The sequence below is a fragment of the Ambystoma mexicanum genome, chromosome 1p (assembly GCF_040938575.1).
Source record: "Ambystoma mexicanum isolate Mex_15411 chromosome 1p, UKY_AmexF1_1, whole genome shotgun sequence".
Lineage (NCBI taxonomy): Eukaryota > Metazoa > Chordata > Amphibia > Caudata > Ambystomatidae > Ambystoma > Ambystoma mexicanum.
Genome location: NC_090921.1, coordinates 116,554,775 through 116,569,982, shown reverse-complemented (window position 1 = coordinate 116,569,982; position 15,208 = coordinate 116,554,775).

The window sequence follows — 15,208 nt, the reverse complement described above, 5'->3', positions numbered from 1 at the left end:
GTCATTCAGTACTCATCTACTTAGATGATATCCTTGTTTTCTCTCGCACCCAAGAAGAACATTTTGCCCACGTCCTGGAGGTATTCCACAGGTTGCAAAAAAACCATCTTTCAGTTAAACTTGAAAAATGTGTCTTTTCGGCTAAATCCATTTCCTACTTAGGTTACATCCTTTCCTCAGAGGGCATTGCAATGGACCCTCAAAAAGTCAATTCCATCCTTGACTGGCCATCCCCTAAGACGGTTAAGGACATTCAGAGATTTCTTGGCCTTTCTAACTTCTATCGAAAATTCATCCCAAATTTCTCTCTACAGGTACTTCCTATGACCACTCTTCTGAAGAAATCCTCCTCTCCATTTCAATGGTCTCCTCAGGCGGAGAAGAGTTTTCAACAACTAAAACAGACCTTTTGTTCAGCTCCTGTCCTAAGACAACCCGATCAGCACAGTCCTTTCATCGTGGAAACTGACGCCTCTTCAGCCGCTGTAGGAGCGGTCTTGCTACAAGAACACCATGGTAAGGAACACCCGGTGTCCTATTTCTCCAAAACCCTGAACATCAGTCAACGGAATTACTCGGTTATAGAGCGAGAGTTACTCGCAATGAAATTAGCCTGTGCTGAATGGCGTCACCTCCTCCAAGGTGGGGAACATCCTTTTACCCTTCGGACTGATCACAAAAATCTGCAAGTGTTACGTCAATTTGAGTGCTATAACACTAGGCAGGCAAGATGGGCACATTTCTTTGCCCAGTTTGACTTCGAGATCACCTATATCCCGGGCGAACAAAACCTGGTAGCTGATGCCCTGTCCCGGCGCAGTGATTATCTGTCTGAATCGGAATCCACAAAGGAGTTGATGTTTCCTAGAACACAAAGAATTGGAGTTGTTTCTACCTTTTTACAACGTGTCAGGGACAATTCAAGAGGAAGATTCGAGGATGAAATGCATGACAACCGGTCGGAGTATGTCATTAAAGACAGACTTTATCTGGTAAAAGATAAATTGTACGTACCCACGCCAGCATTAAGGAAGACGGCGTTATCCTGGTGTCATGACTCAAAGTTTGCCGGACATCGTGGTATTCGTTGTACACAGGATTTTCTAATACGACACTTCTTCTGGCCCAACATGAGAGAAGATACCAAACAATATGTACAATCTTGTACCACCTGCCTTCGGAACAAATCCACCACGCAACGACCTCTGGGATTATTGGAACCCTGTGCCATTCCTATGGGTCCTTGGTCCACTATATCTACTGATTTCATCGTTGACTTACCAGAGTCACAAGGTTGTACCTGTATCATGGTGGTGATTGATTCTTTCACAAAGTTGGCACATTTCTCACCCTTGCCCAAAGTACCTTCTGCCTCCAGTATGGCGGAAATATTCCTGAAGGACATATTCAGGTTACACGGTCTACAAACTAAGATCATTTCGGACAGAGGCAGCCAGTATACATCCCATTTCTGGTCCGCTCTCTGTAAAGGCTTGGGTATAGAGAGGGCTCTCACCTCGGGATTCCATCCACAATCCAACGGACAGACGGAACGCCTTAACGGGACATTAGAACAGTATCTCCGGTGTTTCGTTAACCAACAGCAAGACAATTGGGTCCAGATACTTCCTATGGCAGAATTTTCTTATAATCACGCCAAACACTCTGCCCTCGGAATCAGCCCTTTTTTCTGCACTTATGGTTACCATCCCCGCACCTTACTTCCATTAGTTGACATAGAGGGTTCTGTTCCTTCGGCCGAGGTCTCATTGGCAACTATCCGAGAGGCACATAACCAAGCTAGGCTGGGATTGAGGGAGGCCCAAGAAAGAAACAGGACCCAAGCAGATAAACGCCGCAGACCAGTTCCAGAATGGGGTGTTGGTTCTAAAGTACTCCTGTCAACCAAATTCCTACCACGTTGGGTACATCCTTCAAAACTATCCCCGAGATATATTGGGCCCTACAAAATCTCTCGGGTCATAAACCCTGTGGCCTTTCGTCTTCAGCTACCATCAAACTTACGCCGCGTTCATCCGGTATTTCACACTTCTCAACTAAAATCTTTTGTTGAAGATAGATGGACCCGTAAGACAAGCCGCAACTCTGTACCCAACGACCCTTCTAAAGATATCTATGAGGTAGCCCAGATATGTGACTCCCGATATCATAGAGGACGCTTAGAATACTTGATTCGTTGGAAAGGATACCCTATTTCAGAAAACACCTGGGAACCTAGATCACATTTGAATACCCCCTTGCTGTTGTACAAGTTCCATCGCAATAATCCGAGCAAGCCAGGAGGCGTGGACCTTAGGAGGGGGCATACTGTCATACCTCAAGGAACCTGGCGGCTGTGGACTAAATGGAAGCTGCGTCCTCCATTACTGGTTCCTTCACGTACAACGAAGCGCAGAGTACGAGTCTAGTCTTTTTAACGCATTCCGACGCCCGTTTATAAGCCGCTCACTTCCGGGGTCGGATGCGTTGCAACGAACAGTTTTCCTGATCGCCTGCGCTTCGTACTCCTTGTACTCGCTCTTCAGAGTTTTGCCCTCTCTTTCTCGCCTCGCTTTCCTCCCGTCCTTGCTCTTTGTATTTCCACCATCTCTTCGCCTCCGTTCCTTTTACCCTTCTCCTTCTACCTTCCGCTCCCTTCTTCCTCCTGTCCCGTCCTCCCGTCTGGTGTTCCTTTACTTCAACCTTACCTTCTTTCATTTCCTCCTTCCAGTCTTACCTACGAGTTTACTTCCCGTGTATCGACCACTTTCTGTGTAACGGACTGCCTTGCCTTATCCCAGTGACTTTGTTGTTCTTCCTGTGCACCGACTCCTGCTTGCCTACGGACTGCCTGCCTTTTCCTGTACATTGTTGTGGCGATCCAAACTTACTACTACTGGACCTACTCAGGTTAATCCGGATATTCCGAGTTCACTCATCTCTTCAGTTGAAGCATTCCTTTCTGGGGTTTTTTATGCCGCCGGCTTTTTCCCTACAGTATTATGGCTGAGGAGGGTAGCCACAGTTCACCCATTGGGTGTCACTGTGGCGTCCTTTCACGGTCGTCCTTCCCTGCAAAAAAAAAAAGGGAAAGAATCGAACACAAGACAATCCGAAGCTTGCTTCACATCGAAAGATCAGAGGTGAGGAGGAAGGGGAGGACAGGGGATCAGACTCTTCACAAGCAGAGGAAGAAATCTCTGACAACGGCTCCATCCTCCCAGTTACGCTGTGATGCTATGGCTAATTCTTTCCATACAAAAATTGAAAACATTCGCCATAAAATCCAGCTGGATCAGAGTGCTACTTCAGCAATAATGCGGCAAGCAGGCACTGGGTCTATTACCGACTGGTTGAATTTTCCAATGTTCACGAAGAATGCTGTTCTGAAGTGAGCATCTCCCTCGGATGCTAATACTCTTAGCATTCTGAAAAATATTTTACCTGGTCTAATTCCTGATATCAGCCAAGCAGTTAATGCATCCAGTCAACAAGGGGTTATCCCCACCATGTTGAAACAGGCCATGGTGATCCCACTCTTAACAAACCTTCCCTAGACGAATCTGACCTGTGTAATCTTCGCCCAATCTCTTCTCAAGAAAGCCCCCTTCACGCTCACCTCAGGAGTCGGAAGAGGAGTCAGCTGATCCTTCTGGTGTGACAGTAGTGGTTCTTCTTCTGGAAGGGCGTCTTTTCTCGTAGAGATAAGATCTGTTCTGGGAGGTAGCCACTATTCGCCAGGTGGGAACGGTTGGGAAGAGTGGCCTCCCTCCCGGAAACAGCAAATATGGGGAAAAAACCAAAAAGGCAGAAAAAAACCCACGTCCACTTTGGCCCGTGTGAACCAGTCCGGCTCCTTAGTAGCTGTACAGGTATGAAGAAAAGGCTCAGGATATAGAGAGCAGATCTCAAGGCAGCAGAAGGAGAGAAGCAGCAGGAATGACCCCAGGGCAGCGGGCACGGATAATAGGAGATGTGCAAGGCAGAGGAAGGATAACAATCAAGGAAAGGAAAATCCCAGCGTCTTACTCCAAAGAGAAAGCACCAGGGTTGCAACATGCGGCTCGGTCCGCGTATGTGTTTGTAGTTACTGCGGGCAGCCATATTGGTGGAAAACTAGACCGCTAATGTACGTTGCGTGAAGAACGTGAAAGGAAAGTCAGCGACTGCGTTTCCATGCAAGCCATTACCTGCAAAACGGGGAGGTTATGACATCTCCTTGCTCCCTTTTTCTATGAAGCTTTTTTTTTTTTTGTATCCTTCTTATCTATGAAGCTTCTTGAGTCTATGGTCTCTCCTATTCTTTCTTCCTTTTTTGAGTCTTCAGCTAGGCTCAACCCTTTTCAGTCTGGATTTCGGCCAGACCTGGCCACAGAGAGTGTCTTTGTATCTGTGATGGACGAACTAGCCCATTTAGCTGATGGGGTGGCATTGGCTCCCTAATCCTGCCTGACTTGCAGCAGCGTTTGACACCGTGGACCATGCCATCCTCCTCGCATCCCTGTCCCTGGTGGGCCTCTTGAGGCCCATGCTAGATTGGTTCACATCTCTCCTGGCAAATAGGAGCTAAACTCATTCTTTACCTCCCTTCTATTCTGCTTCTTTTACTCTGTCCTGCGGTGTTCCTCAGGGCTCAGCCTTGTCCTTGCTGCTATTCAATACAGCCACTTGTTGGCCTTATCCGCTCCCACTGGTTCATATGCTACTCCTAAGCGGATGACACACTGGTCCATTTAGACCATGACCAGACTGGGGTGTTGTCACGCCTGAGAGACTGCTGGACGCCGTTAGGGAGTGGATGGGCCTCAATTGGCCTCAACTGGCTCAAGTCAATGGGGACAAGGTCCTTATAGTGGGTGCTGCATCTTCTTCTCACAATACTACTCTATGATCTTCCTCCTTTTGGCCATCATCATTTGACACTATTCCTGTCCCTATGACAGTTGTGAAGAATTTAGGTGTCTGGCTTTCCTCATCTCTGTCTATGGCGCCTCAGGTCAGCGCTGTCTGCAAAGCTGGTCACTTTACTTTGAAGATCATACAGAAAATTCTCCCATTCCTTCCAGCCCACCTTCATCTGATAATCGTGTCCTCCCTGCCACAGCTACTCTCTATGGATCCCACATTAGCCCAGCTCTCCATTAGCTCCTGGCGGAGAAAAGGATTGTTTTTAAATCACTTTGTTTAGTTCACCGGGCCTACAATGAAGCCGGTGCTAGCTTTCTCCAGGAGAGGTTTGCTCTGTATGTCCCTGCTAGGTCTCTGCGCTCAGAGAATAACTGCCTCTTGGTGGTGCCCAAAACCCGGCGGAGCAGGGTGTGAGGCTGTGCTTTCTCAGTAACTGCGAGTAAACTGTGGAATTATACTCCAGTTGATCTTAGGCGTACATCTTCCTTTTCATCGACCTTCTCAAAACCTGGCGATTTTACTTCTAGTTCGGCTGCCTATGCATTGCCTGTGTTCTCCTTGCGCCAAGATACCTCTGGTGAAAGTGTGCATTACAAGTATAAATAACATAACATAACAAGTTCAACATAGTTCCATAAAAAGCCCCCTGGGTTCCCTTCCCCAAGTTCAACACTGTTCAAAAAGGTGTTGGGGTGGCCTTACACAATATCAGCGCAATGCACATTCAGTGCATGCAAATGGGCCTTCATTTCATGTCATGTGTCTATTGAATATCCGTGCATGCTGTGTCACTTGTGTCATGCATTGTTTTTGCTTCACATGAACCATATTCCCTAGCAGCATCTGTTATGTAAGGTGTCTGTGGGTGGCAAGTGCAGCTGATATGGTGGCTTTCATGTGGCAGTGTATTTATACCGTGCATGTGGCATGCTGGGTCCCCATGGGCCCTCCCCGAGCATCTGGTGCCAGTGGGTGGCCATTGTGAGCAGGCTGCACATGGGTGCCTGGCTATGGTACTGCCAGGGTTGTTGTTTTGCAAGGCAACGTGTCCATCTGTCAGCATTGCTTTGGTTAGTGCTTGTTGCATTGTGGTACCTGTAGTCCTGTTGGTTTTTATAGTTGCTACTGTATGTGCAGATCGCCTTCGCCATCCAGGTAAGTCCAACATGTGCATGCTCACTGGCTTGTACTGTGACATTGGTGGTGGATGTGTTCAAGTACAGAATTTGCAGTCGCTTGGCATGCAATGTTATGTGTAGTTATTCGAATCCCCCCCTTGATATGATTTGATATGATAAATAATTTATAACGCACCTGTACACAAGTGTTTCTAGGCGCGACAAGGGAGGGAAGACAGAGGGAGGACAACACACACAATCTTACTAGGCCTTGTGCCGTTCAGATCGTGCAAGTGCGAGAACGAGAAGTTTAAGGGTAAAGGGGGGGGGGGGAGTGCAAGGGAGAGGAGAGTGGAATCCAGGGCAGCAATGCTCTGAGTAAGTGCAGCCAGGCCAGCACGGGTCTCGGTAGTACAAGGAGAACAAGGTACTGTAGGGTTACAGTTACAGCCCCCAAGTACGTGATAGGACCGGAGGCAGTGCAAGGGTGATTGATCAAGGAAAAGCCTGGTACCCAGTGAGAGTAGCCAAGCAACCAGTCGGTAAAGGAGACATGTAGGTCAGGTAGGCCAGCAGGGGAGGGAGAGAGAAAGCAGAGGAGAAGAGGAAGGTTTTGAGCTGCTTTCGGGTTCAAGTTTGAGAGGGGCAGGGAGGCCATTCCAGAGGGGGCACCTGTAGAGGAGAGAGAAATACCCCCCACACTGCCTGGAGAAGCGTCTAACCCTTAGAGAGTTGGAGGTAGCTGAGCAAACGGCTCGAGAAGGAAGGTATTTACAAAGAGAGCGTTGTATGTAGTGTGGGCCCCGGCTCCAGAAAGCCGTTTGGACAATGCAAAGGGTCTTGAACTTGATCCTTGCAGCCACCAGGAGCCAGTGGAGAGATTTCAGGGCTGGAGAGATATGGTCCATGGGATTGGGGCCAAGACTAAGTCTTGCAGTCCTGTTCTGGATTAGTTGCAGAGGGCGGAGGGTAGAGGAAGGCAGATTGAGAAAGAGGCTGTTGCAATAGTCCAGCGTAGAGAGAACCAGGGCTCTGGAGAAAGTGGGATTCTGGGGGAAAGTGAGAAAGCTAAGAGTCCCTTTAAGGAGATGTAGCTGGTAGTGGAACCTCTTGGATAAGTCTGAGATGTGAGGAGAGAAAGAGAGAGTGGAGTCGAAGATGACACCAAGGTTTTTTGCCTCGCAGGAAGGCAAAGGCGAATGAGAAGGAAGAGGGCTCAAGGCGGACTGCCAGAGTGCAGGGGCAGGGGTCCCAATGAGAAGGATGTCCGTCTTACTGGCATTAAGGCAGAGATCGTTGGAGGCGCACCAATCCTGAATTGCGGATAGACAGTCAGGAATGAGCGAGAGAGGAGAGGAGGCTGAGGGGAGCCTGAAGGAAAGCTGAGTGTCAGGAGAAGGTAGAGATCAGGTGGGCCAAAGGGGACAAATAGAGGTTGAAAAACCAGGTTAAGAGTATAGAGCCCTGAGGAACACCATAGGTCGAGATAGAGGTGGCAGAGAGAAAGGAACCAAGTTGGACCTGCGAATGACGGTGAAAGAGGAAGGAGGTCAGCTACTCTAGGGCCTGATCCATGGTGCCCAGGTTCTCACAGAGTCGATTGATCAGGATGGCGTGGTTGACCATGTTGAAAACAGAGGAAAGATCAAGGAGGATGGGACAGAAGGAATGCTGGAATCAAGGTTAGGGAGCAGATCTTCACTGGTTTTCAGGAGAGCGGTTTCCATGCCTCTGGCTGCTCTGAAGCCAGACTAATGGTCATGTAGAGACACAACAGATTCAGTGTGGAGAGAAAGCTGGAAGATGGCCAGCTTTTCCAAGAGTTTTCCCAGGAAAGGGGTGATGGAGATTGGGCAATAGTTTGCAAGGCAGGTAGGATCGACCAACGGCTTCTTGAGGAGGGGGTCAACAAGCAAATGCTTAAGGGGTGAGGGGAAAGTTCCAGTGGCGAAAGAGTGATTACAGAAATCGGCCAAAGCTGGAGAGAGGGTCTCAATATGGTCCTTAATGGTCCTGGAGGAGCTGGGGAGCACCTGTTTGGACAACACTTTCATAGATCAGCTTGTCTAGAAAGCTTGTCAGGTTTTGTCAGAGAGAAAGAGGAAAAAGGAGGTGTTAAGGGTTCTCGAGTATAATAAATAAAGAGTCAGGAAGTAGTTTTCTTGGGTTTAATTTTGTACCCAAAACTTTTATTAACAGGAACGTTCTTTCTTATCTTTCAGGTAAAAGGATATTTCTTTGCTCTCTGTTCTTTAGCACCTTCCAGCTAAAACTTTCCTTTCAAGGCGAGGATGTCTAGGTAAGTAACCTTGAACAGTCGCAATGTCCATTTCCTTTTTCTCTCGTACTTTCTGTTTCTGACTCTCTGTAGGTTCTTTTTTTACTTTTACTTTTCTTTCTGTCTTTTCAGCACTGTCAGTCTCTCTCAATTTTCTCTTGAATCTTTCTTGATCAATTTGGCAGAAAAACTTCTAAAGTTGCTTTATTTCTTTTATTTGTTTTCGTGAGGAATTCTTTACTATGACATTATTGGTTAGTGATGACTGCTCACTAACATTTCTCATTCAATGTTCATAATGCACCCTCCATTTATACATGGGCCTTCAGATTCACTTCGCCCAGTATATAGCCTTTTATGTGCCTTTTCTGTATTATTCAACCGTCTTTCTTATACTTTTACCCTACCGGGCTCCCGGGGTACACGTACTTTAGTAGCAAAGCGCGTTGCTACGTTATTCACTCAGGAATTATTCCTGTCGTATCCTCTTATCCCCGCTCCAGAACTCTGATCAGCTGTACAGTGGAATTCAGCGCTCCGCTGACTCCGCCTCCTTGGTATCCTCCCGCTGGTCTCATCTGATAGCCGTACACAGGAGGCAGGGAGATCAGCTGTTTTCTTCCCGAGTCGGCAGAGGAGGACACGACCCCTCCCTCTTTCGCAACTCTGTAACGGCTTCAATCCCAGAACTTCAACTCTCCAACACCTGGTATTCCGAACACCACAAACTTTAAGTGGCGACGAACGGTCACCTCACAAACTCTAACAAAGGCTTTCCTTAGCGCAACGGCGCAGCAAGGACAGCAACAGGATTAATCTTCTTTCTATTCTTTAACAGCTCAATAAGCCCAGACATAACCGTCGCTCTCTGTCTCGTCCTGCTCTCCGGTCCTTCCCTAGCTATCAACATCAAGATACTCATATTAGAGAAGACCACCTCTTGAGCACGTTCATGAGCACGTTCTTATTATGAGAATATAAACGTGTCCTGTAAATGAGGCAGGCATTCCTATAACTATAAGTACCAACATGTTAGGCTACTGAGGCATTCATTCCCATATATTTATGCATTTTTAAGAGCCAGAGTATAAGACTTCATCACAGGAGGAGAAGAGGGAGAGATGGCCAAAGGGGGGCCAAGAGAGGAAGTGGGAGAGGAAGAGGAGATAGAGGCAGGATGTCCTGAGTTTTAGCGGAGAAGTGGGACCAGAGCCGTACATAGGGTCTCGGAGGGAACAGGAGAGGTAGAGACTGCACCAGGATTGGCCAGTTTCTTGCAGATTTTAAAGAGTTTAGACTTGTTGTTAGAGGCCGCAGAGATGCAGGCTTGAATGTGTGCTCTTGTAATGATTCAACACTAACCTGTCTCGTGCAGCAATCAACGAGGCAAATGGAGAGTCCCCTGAGGCCCCTAACACCTCCCTCCTCCCTAAGAGGGAAACAAAGGGTTGTGCAAGGGATCCCAGGGAAACCCTCCTGGGGGAAAAAACCCTGCTGGAACGGATGTGGAGCTGAATCGGTTGCTTTATCCGCTGACTGCAGCTTCTCAAGATTACAGGATTCACTGGATCTGGTCACAGAATCACGGCGAAGTCCGGATTCTAGATAAGTAAACAAGAGATGAGTGAAGGAACTAGGTACGAGAGGAATCAATGTAATGGTTGGTGATGTACCTAACGTGTCTGGAAGGGGAGGTTTCCTGTAGACTCGTGGGCAGCGGAACGGGAAGCCTGGGCAGAAAGGCAAGGCTGTAGGAAAGAGCAGGAAGGAAAGGAAAGGTAAGCATAGGAATTAGGTTTAGAATAATAAACTCCCTAGTTGCGAACTCACGTAGCGTCTGTAGAGAGTAGCGACGCACTGAGCTTCGGCTCTGCTGGGCCATATCCGGAATCCATGAGAGAACGAGATGACGTCAGAGGACGTCTGCCATGCGAACGTGAAAACACTGCACCGTAACCCAGAGGATGAGGAGCCATCTTGGAAGAGGGGGAAACGGAGAGTGCTCGCAATCTCCAGCGTTGCCACAGGGAATGCCGGTGCCAGCAAGTCGTGACAGTATGCCTCCTTCCGAGGGTAACATCCCCTGGCTTGCCCGGATGACACCTGTGAAAACGGCGAACAAGTAAGAGGGCGTGGACTGCTGAAGCAGGTTCCCATGTACGGTCGGCCACAGAGTAACCCTTCCAATGGATCAAATACTGCAGTCGACCGCGATGATAACGGGAATCACAAATGCCCGAGACTTCGAACTCCGGACCCTCCGTAGTAGCTACTGGAGGCGGGTAGGCCTTTGTAGATCGACCAAAACGATCCAATACGTGAAGTTTGAGTTGTGAAACGTGAAAAACTGGGTAGATCCTGGACCAAGAAGGTGGAAGCCGTAACTCAAAAGCCAAAGAACCTTTTGCTCTCAATACCGTGAAAGGTCCAAAATATTTCGGAGACAATTTAGAAGGAACCAGATGTCTGGGCAGAAACTTTGCTGAGAGCCAGACCAAATCCCCCGGAACAATCACTGGAGACGGTGAACGATGCGAGTCAGCATAACGTTTGGAATGCTCTTGAGCTTCCAGTAATGCGGTTCTGGTCAAAAGATGTCCCTGTTCAATGTCGCCCATTAGGGCGTCCAAATCTGGAAAGGCCGAAGATCTGAGAAGAGAGGATGAATAGCAGGAAGGATCGTACCCATAGGTACAATGAAAGGGACTAGTTTTGATAGAAGCATGAGGAGCGTTATTGTAGGCAAACTCTGCCAAAGGTAACAAATCTTTCCAATTGTCCTGTGCCGCTGATACAAAACAGCGCAAATACGTTTCCAGAGTTTGATTTAAACGTTCAGTCTGTCCATTAGTTTGAGGATGGTAACCCAAACCCAAGGCTCTCTTTATGCCTAAAGCAGAGCAGACTTGTTGCCAGTATCGGGAAATATATTGGGAACCCCGATCTGACACTATGCTGTCAGGAAGACCATGCCGGGAAAAGATGGAGTCTATCAAATGTCTGGCCATCTGTGGAGCTGTTGGTACTGAGGGCAGAGCCTGGAAATGAGCCAATTTGGTGAAATAATCCACCGTTACCATAATGGTGGTATGATCTTTAGACTCAGGTAAGTCAACAATAAAATCTGTAGAAATCAATTGCCAAGGACGAGTAGGTATTTGGACTAGAGCCAGCTTTCCCAATGGTTTACTGCGAGGTACCTTGACTTGCAGACAGACCACACAGGAAGAGATGTAATCAGTCACGTCCCTTCTTAAGGTTTCCCACCAGAAATGTCTCAGTATGAGCTCCTGGGTGCTGGCTATTCCACGATGTCCAGCTACAATAGAATCGTGACACACGTGCATTACTTCAGTTCGGAGCTGGAGTGAGGGAATGTACACCTGATGACCCCGGTAGAAACATCCGTCTTCGAGACTTAGTCCCCATTTATCCGCCTGAAATCTAATTGAGTCCATTAAGATATGAGTTTGGGCTGCTACAGAGTGGAGGAAGTCCTGAACCATAGATATAAATGTAGCATGAGGAAACAGTCTTTCGGTCTGAAAACCAGATTTGCAATCGGGATCTCTTCGAGATAGAGCGTCTGCTTAAAGATTGATTTTACCTGGAATGATAGTGAAAGTTATATTGTAGGGAGAGAAAAAATGGGCCCATCTTGCTTGCCGGCTGTTGCGAGTCTCAGCGTATTGTAAACTCTTGAGATTCTGATGGTCGGTGCGGACCTCAACGGGATGTTGGGAGCCCAAAAGGAGATGTCTCCATTCTTGAAAGGCCTGTTTTATAGCCAGCAACTCTTTCTCTAACACTGTGTAATTGATCTCAGAGGGAGAAAAAGTCTTGGACAGAAAAGCCACAGGGTGTTCTGGTCCTTGAGCAAAAGCTTGTTTAAGTACCGCACCCAAAGCAAAATGGGAGGCATCAGTTTCGACTATAAACGGTAAGCTCTGATCTGGGGTTCGCAAGAGTGGAGCGGAAGTAAAAAGAGTCTTCAAAGTATCAAAGGCTGACTGGGCGTCTTCTGTCCAATTAAAAGGCTTTCCCTTCTTGAGTAATCTTGTAAGGGGCAGAACGATTGAGGAAAATCCTGCTATAAATTTCCTATAGAAATTCGAAAACCCCAGAAATCTCTGTAGTTCCTTGATAGAACTAGGAGAGGACCATTCCAGAATAGCGGTCACCTTGCGAGGATCCATGGAAATTCCAGTAGGGGACAGAACGAACCCCAGGTACGTGACCGTAGTCTGATGGAATCTGCACTTTTCTGGCTTGCAAAAGAGGTGGTTACTTCGTAATCGGTGTAATACCTGACACACGTGTTGGTGATGTTCTTTAGGATTCCTGGAAAACACCAATATGTCGTCAAGATACACCACTACCGTATGAAGAAGGAGGTCTAAGAATATATGGTCAATGAATCTTTGAAAAACTGCAGGTGCATTCGCGAGTCCGAAGGGCATAACCCAGTATTCAAAATGACCAAAGGGGGTACGAAACGCGGTCTTCCACTCATCCCCTTCTTTAATTCTGATGAGGTGATAAGCCCCTCTGAGGTCCAACTTTGTGTAAATCGTTGCCCCTTTTACTGCTTCTAGGATATCTGGTATTAAGGGCATTGGGTATCGATCGGGAATTGTGATCTTGTTAAGGCCCCTATAGTCAATGCAGGGACGTAACTCGTCCGTGTCCTTCTTTGCTATGAAGAATAATGATGCGCCTGCAGGGGAAGTCGATTCCGCAATCAAACCGTTTCTGAGGTGGGTATCCAAATACTGTCGTAGGACTGATTTTTCCTTCTCGGAAAGGATGTACATCTTTCCAAAAGGGAGTGGCTGAGAGGAGTCTAGACGGATGCAACAATCGTCTCTCCGATGAGGCGGAAGTTCAGAAAATTTGGAAGACGAGAAAATGTCCTGAAACTCTTTGTATTCAGGAGGAACAAGACTAATCAAGTCTACTATCCTTTGAGGGGCAACAGGATTCGAAGAAGGAGTACAAAATCCGACTGATCCTTCAGCAAGACAGTGTTGAGTACAGTATTCTGATCCTAAAAAATTGGAACCGGCTGCCCAATTTATGTAAGGGTTATGTAGTCTTAATCATGGCAAGCCCAAAATGACAGGGTAGTGAGCTGCTTTTATTATATCAAATAAGGCGTCCTCCCTGTGTGATCCAATAAACATCTTCAAAGTGTGAGTCTGTTCTCGTATAGGTCGCGATATTAGTGGGGTTCCATCTACGCCTTCAACAGGTATAGCGATTGCTTTGGGAGACCGAGGAATATTCAGTTTTCTCGCCCAAAAATCGTCCATGAACAAACCAGCTGCCCCACAGTCAACCAAGGCTGGGACAGTAACAATGTTTTCATCTGGCAGAGAAAAAGTGACACGCAGGACTACCATGTCCAGCAAGGGAGACAACCTTGTAGGAGATTGGGAACCTGTATCTGTTACCCCGACCGTAGGTCCCCTTACTGTTGAGGTCTGGCGTTTCCCAAACGAAATGGTTTTCTGAGAGGAGCGACTGGGCACTCGTGCACGGCATGGTCAGAAGAGCCGCAATACATGCATAGTCCCTGGTTTCTTCTGCGGGCGCGTTCCTCTTGAGTCAGAGGACCCCGTGTAGTGCCCAACTGCATAGGTTCGTCCGGAGTAGCTGTTTTAGGGGAGGATGCTAATTCTGGCGCAGAGCGATGACTTCTCCCTTTTCTCCTCTCCGTGTGCCTTTCTTGCAGCCGATAGTCTAGCTGCATGGTTAACGAAATAAGTTCAGCTAATGTGTTTGGTCTCGGAACTCGAGTTAGTTCATCCTTCAACTCCTCATTAACCCCTCTCCTAAACAACGTAATAAGCGCATCATCGGCCCATGATGTGCCTAGGGCCATTTGTTTAAAACGGGTAATGAATTCTAAGATTCCTAAAGACCCTTCCTTGAAATCTAGAAGTTTCTCTTGAGAGGAGACATTGTATTCCCTCCGAGAAAATATAGCTTTTAGGCTCGCCGTAAAAGCAGGCACAGAATCCAATATGGCATTGTTGGAAGTGACAATAGGCGTGGCCCAAGCTAGCGCGGGACCTGTGAGATGAGTAATCATATATCCCACTCTATCTCTGTCCGAGGGAAAGAAGGATGTCTTAAAAGCAAATTGCACCGTACATGCATCCAAAAATTCCCTTAAAGAATGCGGGTTTCCGTCGTATTTCCCGCCCGGTAGAGGGCCAGGAGGAATCGCTGAACTAGTGGGGGCCTTAATTAACATTTGCTGTTTAAGGAGTGCATTTTCATGCTTTAAGGCTTGTACCTCATGGGACAATCCTTGTACTGCGGTCGTTAATTGCTGCACTTGGTCTAAGGCTGCCTGTAAAGTAGTCATGATGTGTATCTAAGCCTTTTTCTTTTATGGCGTCGCTAGCTGTAATGATTCAACACTAACCAGTCTTGTGCAGCAATCAACGAGGCAAATGGAGAGTCCCCTGAGGCCCCTAACACCTCCCTCCTCCCTAAGAGGGAAACAAAGGGTTGTGCAAGGGATCCCAGGGAAACCCTCCTGGGGGAAAAAATCCTGCTGGAACGGATGTGGAGCTGAATCGGTTGCTTTATCCGCTGACTGCAGCTTCTCAAGATTACAGGATTCACTGGATCTGGTCACAGAATCACGGCGAAGTCCGGATTCTAGATAAGTAAACAAGAGATGAGTGAAGGAACTAGGTACGAGAGGAATCAATGTAATGGTTGGTGATGTACCTAACGTGTCTGGAAGGGGAGGTTTCCTGTAGACTTGTGGGCAGCGGAACGGGAAGGCTGGGCAGAAAGGCAAGGCTGTAGGAAAGAGCAGGAAGGAAAGGAAAGGTAAGCATAGGAATTAGGTTTAGAATAATAAACTCCCTAGTTGCGAACTCACGTA